The 13,609-nt window shown below is 35.3% G+C and overlaps 1 pseudogene; it reads left to right on the forward strand.

Moving 5' to 3' along the window:
- The first annotated feature begins 1,683 nt into the window (after positions 1-1,683).
- Positions 1,684-5,086, forward strand: LOC110315650 (annotated as a pseudogene).
- The last annotated feature ends 8,523 nt before the right edge of the window (positions 5,087-13,609 follow it).

Consider the following 13,609-nt stretch of genomic DNA (forward strand, 5'->3'; position numbering starts at 1 on the left):
AGCAATTCTGTGTTAAAATTTTAGATAAGTTTGGTTAGCTCCATCCTTCAACTCAGGGGCCAGGCCTAATCGCTGGATTTGGACTCCACATGTTCTCCCTCACCATTCTTGGGGTATTTCAGCTAATGTCATTGCTGTGAAGTTCTGGGAGGCTCTGGATTTCCTGGCATCTGGAACTTTCTGATTGCTACCCACAGTTCCCCTTCCCCGATTCCTACACACCTTTGTTCAATTTCTTGACCATCTGTATAGCTTTCCACCTTTTCACATACCCGATTATTTTCTTATTTTTCTGCTCTCCCTCTTCTTTTCACCTCAGGGAGAATTTTTACCAGTGATTCAAGCATAGTTCAAACATATACAGATCCATTAAGTGTAATACACCACACATTATAGAATTACATTATTTTCCAGAAAAGTTAAGAAACGACTCTTAACCAAGTCCAACATTCATTCAGAGGTAAAGAAACAAAACAATTGATAGAACAAAAGAAACACATATTGATATTAGAACATTTTCTTTCCATAAAATATTGGCAGTGGTATAATACACTGCTGTTTTCTTGCAAGTGTACCCTATATTGTGAGTTCAAACCAACTATGTTTGATATGGAGACACTATGTTAAAATAGATTAACATAAAGTATAAAAGTATGCTGCACACTTTCCTTATTCTATCTCTAGATCCAGTCTTTAAAATATCACAAAATGTTAAAATAAATTTAAAGAAACTGTTGGGGAAAATGTACTCTGATCTTGATTCAGAGTATTAGTCTACTGGTATTTCATGTTAAGACCTTGTTTCAACAACTTCAAAAATATAGAAAAAATTCTTCAAAACTTCAATTAACTTTAAACAATCTAATTTTTATCCAGTTTTTCCAGTATTTTGAGCCACTGGAGAACATTTTGACTTCATGAAACACTCCATACTCAAGGTCACTACAGATTTTTTAAAGCTTTTCCAACCATATGAAACCACTGTCTGCATACTCCACTCTTTTTATGTACAGTTTCTCATGTTTGCCATGGTAATTTATTCAAGGTCATATTTGTTATCTGTGACTTATAGACATATTTTTCTGTTTCAAATTTTTTTCAAATACTAACTTGTATCTCTGTTGCTTTAATTGAACTTTGATCATAAGCCAAGTGAGGAAGAAGAGGTAATTTGCAATATGGCTTATTGTCATAGAAAGACAAGTGTGCATATCTGTAAACTGGAAATAATGCATAGATCTTAAAAGAACACTACTTACTGGCTCAACTCCCCATAGTGAGATGGGCACACCTACATCAATTACCATTTATGAAAATGCTTCAAAGATCTGAAGAAAGGCTAGTATTGTCTGAGAAAATATCTCAATGAAATTTGTTTCCGTTCACAACATTTAGTGCAAAATTGAAAATAATTAACTAAAAAACTTCAAGTTGCAATATCTGTAGTTTTTGTACACAGATCAATATGAGCTCTTTTGCCTGAATTACTAGACACTCAGAAATTATCCAACATTTCTTCAATGAATTTCCACTATTTATAGCTGATTATTAAACACTGGACAGAGTGAAATGTCAATCAGTTGCTGTGCATAAAATGAGCTTAGTGAAATCTTAATGTACTAATATAAATTATAACAGAAATGTATNAAACTCATTATCAGCATATGTATGATTTCCTCACAGATGCCATCTTCTCTGTGTAGTACAGATTGTAGTCCTGGATTCAGAAGATTCTGGAAGGAGGGAATGGCAGCCTGCTGCTTTGTTTGCAGCCCTTGCCCTGAAAATGAAATTTCTAATGAGACAAGTGAGTATTTTCTGCTCTGATAAATCCTGCACATATGCATTCCTCTTGTACCACACTTGGATGAAAAAGACAATTAAAAGGCAACTGTAAATATAAAATATATCATTTTTCCAATTTACTAATTGCAGATATAAAAATCATTAACAAAAATTTTTCAAAAACAAACATACCTTGTGCATTGAACTCTATATTGACTATTTGCAAATACTTGGTAGATTACATTTCACAAAGAATTGAATCAGAAAATATAACTTTGATTTGAAGGTATACCCGACAAGATTTTCCAAATAATCAGTGTATTGTAAAAATACATGTATATTTGTTTATAGTCACATTTTTTGAGTGTATTAATTTAGTCTTATTTTATAAAAATATCTGACCTAAATTTGCTTATGTACCTTATGTACATATATGAACCCTGAAGAAGCAACTATAATATATATTATACTAGAGTAGATCATGAGATAACTAGATACAAAACCCATGTTCACTGTACAAACAATATAGAAGACAAATATATTTGCAAATTTATGAGAAAATGCTAAGTATGTAATATTTAGAGGGCCAAATTCAAAGCCAGATGTAATATGAATCCAGGAAGTAGAGGATAAGAGTTGATCAATGATATGCAATATATAATGAAAATCATATTTATCATAATACATAACACATCCATTATTAAAATAATTATTTAGCATTTGTAAAATGCAAAAAGCTTATGGTTAGCTTTCAAATTATTTTGACTTTCATTCTTCATAATGAATTAAATTCTTCATACACGTGTCTGAGAGATGGTTCATCAGTTCAATCATTTGTTGCTAAGACTTACAATATGAATTTATTCCCAAGATGAATGTAGTTGANCCAATCTACCTATTCAGAAGAGGTCTTTTGAAGTTATACATTCCAACATACACTATGCTGAAAATAAATTTAAAAGTATACTGAAATTGTTTTAGATATCAAAAATCAAATATGAATAAANATCAAAATTTCATCCAAAATCCATATAATATTTTTATTACTTTAATTGTTTAACACATGTACAGGTACACATATGAGCANATAATAGCCCCTGTAGTTACAGTTACATGCACTTCTGAGATAGCTGTTATGGGTGCTGTTGTTTGAAATTCAGGTAGAGCAAAATATTCTACTTATAGCTAATAAGGTTTCTTAGGCTCTTAGGCAACTTATCAAATAACAGCTCTCCACAAATANGTTGTTGTAGAAAAGAATTCTGGAAACNAAGGAAGCTCATTAACATTTTGTGAAATGACAAGAAAACTAAGTACAATTACAAATACAGTTGATATTGTTACCATCTTGGGGATTAATANTTATGAATGATGTACTATTGCTTAATACAAACCATCTGGGTTACCACTCATGCTCGAGGATTCCTCTGTTCTATNGCTTATTCTATTTGTCCACACTGATGTCATGCCTGAGTACATTCACAGACACTGAGTTTTATAAGAATGGAGATGAGGCTATGATGAAAATGATCAGCATATCAAATGAAGTAGGAATTAAAGTGAAGGATGTGTTTGTACAAAGTATTTAGAGAAAATTTTTTCCCTTGGTGGTAATATTAGTGCATATCTTGAACAATAATCAGAACTTTTATTTAATAATTATCATATGAGGAAACATNTTAGGGCTTATTTTTTAATATTTTCTACTCTTCAAAAATAGGCATTATATTTCCTTTCATTCTCCACCTTCTTATGACGTATGACAGGAATCACTTAAATTCAATAAAGCTATAGCTACTTTTACAAGAACACATCAATAAAATTATGTACACATACACATAGCCTACATGTTCAATGTAGTGTTGTTTATATGTCAATGAATTTAGGCTAGTGAGTTCTTGTGTAGCTATTAAAGATCTTGTCCCAGTAGAAGTCAGATTTACATTGGGACATAGAGAGTAAATTTATCAAATAGTCAAAGATCTCAGAAAACAATCAGTGTAGGGATTTGTATTTACCCTACCTCATTGTGGTTTATGAATGTATCTTCTTTGATTTAAGTAATCAACTTTATATCAACATAGAACCAAAAAAATTCCTTCTGAAATCTTTGCTTTCTGATAATATTTTAAATGATATAATCAAAACTTAAATAGACAAAGAAATAATTGCTTGGTTTTATTTCCCTTAAAACTTTATGAAAACTATGAATTGAAAGCAATGGTGTTCAGCAATATCCTTCACATTACANCCTCAGCATCAGAGACAGCATTGCGAGGCTTCTTTCAACAGTCTTACTTGAAATACCTTTCAGTAAAAATTTCTAAAANAATACTAACTAAACTTTCTTTGGATATTAGATATGGATCAATGTGTGAATTNTCCTGAATACCAGTATGCCAACACAGAGCAAAACAAATGCATTCAGAAAGGAGTCATTTTTCTAAGCTATGAAGACCCCTTGGGGATGGCTCTTGCTTCACTGGCCTTCTTTTTCTCTGAGTTCATAGGTGTGGTACTTTGTGTCTTTGTGAAACACCATGATACTCCTATTGTGAAGACCAATAACAGAATCCTCAGTTACCTGTTGCTCATGTCACTCATGTTCTGTTTTCTGTGCTCCCTTTTCTTCATTGGCCATCCTAACAGAGTCACCTGTGTCTTACAGCAAATCACATTTGGAACTATATTCACCATGGCTGTTTCCACAGTTCTGGCCAAAACAGTCACTGTNGTTCTGGNTTTCAGAGTCAAAGACCCAGGAAGAAGGTTGAGAATCTTCCTGGTATCAGGGACACCCAACTACATTATTCCCATATGTTCCCTATTCCAATGTATTCTGTGTGCAATCTGGCTAGCAGTTTCTCCTCCCTTTGTTGATATTGATGAACACTCTCAGCATGGCCATATCATCATTGTGTGCAATAAAGGCTCAGTTACTGCATACTAATGTTTCCTAGGATACTTGGCTTGCCTGGCACTAGGAAGCTTCACTGTGGCTTTCTTGGCCAAGAATCTGCCTGACACATTCAATGAAGCCAAGTTCTTTACCTTCAGCATGCTAGTGTTCTGCAGTGTCTGGGTCACCTTCCTCCCTGTTTACCATAGCACCAAGGGCAAGGTCATGGTTGCTGTGGAGATCTTCTCCATCTTGGCATCCAGTGCAAGGATGCTTGGATGTATCTTTGCACCCAAGATCTACATCATTTTATTGAGACCAGAGTGAAATACTATCCAAAAGATCAGGAAAAAAATCGTTTTTTTATCAAGTATTTTAGGAATTCTGTNAAAGCTAAAGTTGGTAAATATCCACCAAATATAGGGTTGTCGTGCATGTACGTAGTTTTAGGTCTTAGTAGGTGTTTTAGTGATGTCAATAATTGTCATATGTCTCTATTTAACAAACAGTGTGCATAAAATCATGTACTGAATTACTTACTTCATTTCTTCTAACAGAACTAAAATTTCCAAACTATTATTACAATTTTATTAATTATTTTGCTTTCATGTGGTTTCCCCCCTGGTATTTTCCAATAAATTTGTTAAGTCAGTTGAATCCATGACTTTGTATAGAAAATGAGAGCCAGTGCAGAGAGACCTGCATATTGAAACCATGTACAAACTCAAACAATCCATCATAGAAACAAACAAACTAAGTGATCAACAAAGATGAAATCAGAACATATTTTCTGATTTCCAGTATGAACACATACATGACAGAATACTGCTTTTTTTCAGCTGCTCTTCAAGCTATTGGCCAATAGGCTAAGAAGCAAATATTCCTTTTCTTCTCTCAAATACAAATATACTATATCCAACAATGGACAGTATCTGGCAGCCCCTATGGATGAATTAGGAATAGATGCAAGAAGCAGAGGAGGAGTACGACCCTGTCGTCTCAAATAACCTGGACAACCAAATTCTGTCAGAAATTGAACCTCTAGCCAGGCAGCATACCACAGATGATATTAAGCTCCAACACATATGTAGCATAAGACTGCCTTGAACGTACTCAGTGAGGGAAGACAGACACACCAACGCCCTGAGAGATTTGTGGCCCCAGGAATTGGGAATGGTTGTGGGTTTTGGAGGTAGGAATATCCTCTTGGAGATATTGATGAGATATTGAATGAAGAAGAGTCATGGGGCAGGCCAGGAGGGGAATAACTAATAACTATAAAAAATATTAAATTATAAAAAATAAAACAGAATGCAATAAAATAAGCTTGTACATATGTCAACATGTCATTTATACTGTAGTTGTGGCTGATTATGGGATGGAACCCTGGGTGGGGCAGTTTTTGAATGCTCCATCCTTTCATCTCAGCTCTAAACTTTGTCTCTATAAGCCCTTCTATGCGAGTTTTGTTCCCAGTTCTAAGAAGGGGCAAAGTTCGGTCTTCATTCTCAAGTTTTATATGTTTTACAAATTGTATCTTGGGTATTCTAGGTTTCACGGCTAATATCCACTTATCAGTGAGGCCATATTATGTGAGTTCTTTTTTGATGGGGTTACCTCTCTCAGAATGATACCCTCCAGATCCATCCATTTGATGAGGAATTTCAGAAATTCAATGTTTTCAATAGCCGAGTAGTATTCCATAGAGTAAATGTACCACATTTTCTCTATTCCTCTATTGAGAGACATCTTGGTTCTTCCTACCTTCTGGCTAATATAAATAAGGCTGCTATGAACATAGTGGATCATGTGTTCTTATTACCAATTGGAACATCTTCTGGATATATGCCCAGGAGAGGTATTGCTTGATCATCTGGTAGTACTATGTCCAATTTTCTGAGCAACTGCAAGACTGATTTCCAGAGTGGATTTACAAGCATGTAATCCCACCAACAATGGAGGAGTGTTCCTATTTCTCCACATCATAACCAACATCTGTTGTCACCTGAATTTTTGATCATAGCCATTCTGACTTGTGTGAGGTGAAATCTCAAGGTTGTTTTGATTTGCCTTTCTCTGATGATTAAAGATGTTAAACATTTTTTGAGGTATTTCTCAGCCATTCCATATTCATCAGTTGAGAATTCTTTGTTTAGTTCTGTGGGCCATTTTATAATGGGGTTATTTGGTTTTCTGGAGTCTGTCTTCTTGAGATCAGATTAATGACCTAAACAATCCTCTATCACCTAAAGAAATAGAAGCTGTCATTAATAGTCTCCCAACTAAAAAAAGCCCAGGACCAGATGGGTTTAGTACAGAGTTCTATCAGACCTTCAAAGAAAACCTAATTCCAGTTATTCTCAAACTATTCCACAAAATAGAAACAGAAGGTATTCTACCCAATTAATTTTATAAAGCCACAATTACTCTGATACCTAAACTACATAAAGACACAACGAAGAGAGAACTTCAGATGAATTTTCCTTATGAATATTGATGCAAAATTTCTCAATAAAATTCTCGCAAATTGAATCCAAGAACACATCAAAACTATCATCCATCATGACCAAGTAGGCTTCTTTCCAGGGATGCAGGGATGGTTTAATATTCAGAAATCTTTCAATGTAATCCACTGTATAAACAAACTCAAAGACAAAAACCACATGAACTTCTCCTTAGATGCTGAGAAACCTTTTGACAAATCTAACACCCACTCATGATAAACGTCTTGGAAAGATTAGGAATTTAAGGCCCATACATAAACACAATAAAAGTAATCTACAGAAAACCTGTAGCCAACATCTAAGTATATGGGGAGAAGCTGGAGGAAATCCCACTAAAATAAGAGACTAGACAAGGCTGCCCACTTTTTCCCTACCTATTCAATACAGTACTTGAAGTCCTAGACAGAGCAATTTGACAAGAAAAGGAGGGTCAAGGGATCCCAATTGGAAAGGAAGAAGTCAAAATATCATTATTTGCAGATGATATGATAGTATACATAACTGACCCCCAAAATTCCACCAGAAACTCCTTAACCTGATAAACAGCTTCAGTGCAGTAGCTGGATATAAAATTAACTCAAACAAATCACTGGCCTTTCTCTACACAAAGTATAAACAAGCTGAGAAAGAAATTAGGGAAACAACACCCTTCACAATAGTCACAAATAATATAAAATACCTTGGTGTGACTCTAACTAAGGAAGTGAAAGATCTGTATGATAAGAACTTTAAATCCCTAAAGAAAGAAATTGAAGAAGATCTCAGAAGATGGAAAGATCTCCCATGCTNATGGATTGGCAGGACNAACANAGTCAAAATGGCCATCCTGCCAAAAGCAATCTACAGATTCAATGCAATCCNCATNAAAATTNCAACCCAATTNTTCACAGAGTTATAAAGGGCGATTTGCAAATTCATCTGGAATAATAAAAAACCTAGGATAGCAAAAAGCCTTCTCAGTGATAAAAGAATCTCTGGGGGAATCACTATGCCTGACATTAAACTGTACTACAGAGAAATTGTGATAAAATCTGCATGGTACTGGTATAATGACAGACAGGTAAACCAATGGAGTAGAATTGAAGACCCAGAAATGAACCCACAAACCTATGATCACTTTATCTTTCACAAGCTAAAACCACACAGTGGGAAAAAGACAGTATTTTCAACAAATGGTGCTGGCACAACTGGTGGTTATCATGTAGACAAATGCGAATTGATCCATTCTTATCTCCTTGTACTAACTAAGGTCAAGTCTAAGTGGATCAAGGAACTCCACATAAAACCAGAGACACTGAAACTAAGAGAGGAGAAAGTGGGGAAAGGCCTCCAAGATATGGGCACAGGGAAAAAAATTCCTGAATAGAACTGTAATGGCTTGTGCTGTAAGATCAAGAATTGATATATGGGACCTCATAAAATTGCAAAGCTTCTGTAATGGAAAGGACACCATCAATAAGACAAAAGGACAGCCAACAGATTGGGAAAAAAATCTTTACCAATCCTAAATCTAATAGAGGGCTAATATCCCATATATACAAAGAACTCAAGAAGGTAGACTCCAGAAAACCAAAATAATTAATAATAATAATAATAATAATAATAATAATAATAATAATAAATGGTGTACAGACTTGAACAAATTTCTCAACTGAGGAATACCAATTGGCTGAGAAGCTACTGAAAAAATGTTCAACATCATTAATCATCAGGGAAATGCAAATCAAAACAACCCTGAGATTTCACTACACACCAGTCAGAATGGCTAAGATCAAAAACTTGTTGAGAGCATTTGCTGGCAAGGATGTGGGGAAAGATGAACACTCCTCCAGTTATGGTGGGAGTGCAAGCTTGTATAATTATATTGTTAATAATAATGCATTGAATTTTCCCACTATCAATCTGTGATTTTTGTTTTAGTTGTATGTCTTTTACAAATTGGCATCCTTGTGTTTGGGGCAAACAAAACAAGAATCAAATTTGAGGGACATGTAGTATCCTTCTTTACCTCTAACGATTTTTTTTTGGAATGAAGTCTATTTTATTACCTATTGTAATGGGTTCATAAGCTTGTGCATTTCGTATGAAAAATATAAACATGGCTCAGATAGGATATGAATCTTACCTCAAGTTGAGAAAGGATAGGGAAACATGGACTAAATAATATACTGAACATGAAAATTTTGTGCAAATTCTTACAAAAGTTTCTAGCATTATAGGCAGTACATGCAAGAGTATGCTATAGTTAATTCACCACTCTGGTAGATGTTTCTGGAAGTAAATATGAGTGAGCATACCATATAGGTTATTTTCTGTCAATGTTTTTCATTTTATGAATATTTATAATGCACAAGAAGCCATGAACCTTAATGTATTTCAAAAATGGGTAAGGAAATAAAGTATATTATATAAAATTTATTTATTTTACTTTTAAAATGGATATTCACTATTGCCATTTAAACTGTATTCTTAGTATTTCAACAGCGAAATTCAATGAATATTCATCATTAAATGTTAAACTCACAAACCAAGCGTATAAATGTTTAAGTAAATATTCCTTATTACATGCAGAAATGATTAAAAAATGGATGAAATTAAAAAAATAAGATTTCTGGGTTCACTGTTCTAGTGGTCTTTATTACTGTTGTGAAGACAGACATGAAGGGTTTGCATACACATAAGAAACTTTTCTCCAACCTATAAAATTTATATAATATTTATTTTAACATAAATTGATACTAGAAGAGAAGGTCATCATTTCAAACTAAAGATTGACTGAGGAAATTCAATTTGAATCTGGATGTAACAGAGGATGGTTTTTTTTTTGTCAGCAAGTTTGGTGTGTGTGTGTGTGTGTGTGTGTGTGTGTGTGTGTGTGTGTTTGCACATCTTCCCTCTGAAAAAGTAGGAGAGGCATTATTTGAAAACTGGAAAGTCATGTAGGTTTTGGGAATAGGTGTATCATGTGAAGCTGGTAGTAAGAAAATATAGATCAAAATATTTAATTGGAAATTGAACATGTACACAAAATGTCATGAAGTGAGAAGGAAGTTGATGGAACTGAGAAATGAGTCACCAGCAAGACAGGCTAAGAATAACAGTGATGGATGAGCAGATATCACGAAAGTACATGCTATATTTGTGTCAATTTCCCACAATGAGACCCAAAATAATATATGATATTTTCAAAGGAATAATTATTAACCACAAAAAACATGGATATTAAATCTGGACACTTGGAAATTTCATTTTCAGTCTTATTTCTTGGTTATTTTATTTATTTACATTTCAAATATTATCCTTTTCCCCAGTTTACGAACACATATACCATCAGGTATCCCCTCTGCTTCTATGAGGGCTCTCCACCTCCCACCCACTCACTCTTGCTTAACTGTCCTAGTATATTCCTATGCTGGGAAATTGATGCTTCGCAGGACTAATGGCCTCCCCTCCCATTGATGACAGATAAGGCCATACTCTCCTACATATACAGCTGGAGCAATTAGGTCCTCCTTGTATACTCTTTGGATGGTGGTTTAGTCCCTGGAAGCTCTGGGGTTTGTGGTTGGTTTATATTGTTGTTCTACCCATGGAGTTGCAAATCTCTTCAGCTTCTTCAGTCTTTCCCCTAACTCATCCATTTGCTCCCCGTATTCAGTCTGATGTTTGGCTGCAATATTCTGCATCTGTATATGTCAGGTTCTGGCAGAGCCTCTCAATAGCAGCTATATTAGCTCCTGTTACCAAGTACTTCTTGGCATCAGCATCAGTGTCTGGGTTTGGTGGTTGCATATTAGATGCATCCCAAGAGGGACAGTCCCTAGATGGTCTTTCCTACATCTGCTGCTACACTATTTGTTCCTATATTTCCTTTAGACAGAAACAATTCTGGGTTAAAACTTTTGAGATGGGTGGGTGCCCATCCCTCAAACTTGAAAGACAACGTTACTCTGTATACTTAGGAAAGACTTCTCCACTTACATTCCTGTAGATATAAGACTCTGCCCACTAGGACAGCTTATCACAGAAACAGAAGTTATACATTTGGTAAAAACATTGATCTTTAAGTGTACAGCAATACTCAGTTCAAAACGCTAAACATGTTTGTGTAATTAAAAGACATAATAGGATATATCATCACCCTAAAAAATGTGTTGCCTATATATACTCTGTTTCTTTCAGTCCAAATGCACTGAAAGAGGTTCCTGAGTATATAATCATCAATAAATTCTCCAATCATCAGTGTTGATTCTAGAATGTAAACAAGAATACATAGGTAGAAAGATTTTATTAGAAAAGTTCACACATTAGAACACCATGTTCTTCACAGTCACTAATTGCCTCTAAGATACTAAGAAGATACTTCTAAACAACACTTTCTCACATGCACTTCTGCAATTTTAAATGAGCAAAAACAAAGTAGGAAAACAAATATAATGTAAAATACATCATAACTTGTCAGTACAAGTTATAAATTAAAAAAAATGAGGATCAGAGATGATGATCATGATTTGGAATTCAAATATAAAGATTGCTTTCTCATTAGTATTGAATGTTTGGAAGGTAAAGTCCCAAAGACCAAACTACATGAAGAGTACACGTCGGGGGACCCATGGCTCCAGCTGGATATGTTGCAGAGAACTGTCTTGTGTCACAACCCTGGTATGGTAGTCCCTTAGTCTTATGGAGGTTTGATTACCCAGGGTAGGAAATTATAGGGTACTGAGGATTGGTGGATGAGCAGATGGGGGAGCACCCTCATAGAGGAAGGGGGAGGGGTAAGAGGATGTGGAGTTTGTGCAGGAGAAACTGGGAAGGGGGACAAAATTGGAAATGTCAAATAAAGTTCTTCCTTACATGTGTTAAAAAACATGAGTGATATCATGGAGCCTGAAAATGAATTATTCTATGTATTTACCTATCTATATTTATTACAAGGGCTATAGACAGCAGTTTCAGAGACCCAGGGTAGAGTGTGTTTGAGCATTCCTCCAGGGTTCAGAAGCAATCTGAAAAAAATATGAATCATAAATATACAACAAACTTCTCCTTTGACCAGAGAAACAAAAGCAGGCAAAAATTTGATGTTCTGATATGGATGACACCTTACAATCCACACTGCCTAGGGTTAAGGCAGGAAACATATTTTCATTTTGTTGGCAGTCTTCTTTCTCTTCAATATTCCATTTCTCATGGCAAATTACATTGATCCCACATGCTGTTGGAGAATAAACATCAATCACATCAAAAATAAAGATTTGGAATTAACTTGTTCCTTCATTCATAGAGCAGTTCAGATGCCAATGGGGAAAGATTATTTCGAGCAGAACTGTAAATATCCTGTAAGTACACTTGTATTTTCCATGAAAATGACATCTAGACTATTTCTTGTATAATCTGATGATGAAGTTTGGGAAATTCTTGATTCTTCTGTATAGTTGCTAAGTCTGAACAGCAAGAAACAACCTTAATTATTTTACAGAATCAATTCTATCTTCGTCTTTAATTAATCCAGTGCAGGTTTTGTTTTTCTTTAAGTCAGGTGGCCTCTGACTTAAAAGCTTGAAGCTGAGGAATACAGGACATTGATCTACATTGATTCTTCAAACAAAGCCCTCCTACTAACAGTTTGTTTTGCACTCTAGACAGTGGTGACTTATTGAATTTGATCCCATAGTGTGTTTTCACCAACTACATGCAAATGATGGTCATAAACTCTGCTGACATTCCTTCTATGAGTGTTTTGGTCCCAGAGCATAGTCTAGTTCCATTAATGTTCATGGAATATTTTTTGAAACTAAAAAGGGGGGCCCCGGTCAAGAGAGGGTAGGAAGGACACACACCCCACCAGAGGGTGTCAGGAGGGCTTGGGGTGGATGAGATACCCTTTCTTCTCAACCCAGGGTAAGCATACAAGCCTTTGATTCACTCTTTGGGGGGTGACCAAGGGGCAGGCCTACCTGGGTTCCCTGGAGCTACTTTGTTAAAGTCACCAGGGTAATTGGAGAGAGGAATGAGGGAAGTGTTTCCCAACATCAGCAAGAGTGAGTGCAGCAGAAGTATCCACCCAGTGGTCATCCTTCTTGGTTTTCTTCTGTTTTGCATAATGTATCTTGGGTATTCTAAGTTTCTGGGCTAATATCCACTCATCAGTGAGTGCATATCTAGTGACTTCTTTTGNGATTGGGTTACCTCACTAAGGATGATATCCTCCAGATGCATCCATTTGCCCAAGAATTTCATAAATTCATTGTTGTTTTTAATATTTGAGTAGTACTCCACTGTGTAAATGTACCACAGTTTCTGTATCCATTCCTCTATTTAGAGACATCTGAGTTCTTTCCACCTTCTGGCTATTATAAATAAGGCTGCTATGAACATAGTGGAGCATGTGTCCTTATTACCAGTTGGAAGATCTTCT

This window comes from Mus pahari, unplaced genomic scaffold (genome assembly GCF_900095145.1).
Source record: "Mus pahari unplaced genomic scaffold, PAHARI_EIJ_v1.1 scaffold_11814_1, whole genome shotgun sequence".
Taxonomy (NCBI): Eukaryota; Metazoa; Chordata; class Mammalia; order Rodentia; family Muridae; genus Mus; species Mus pahari.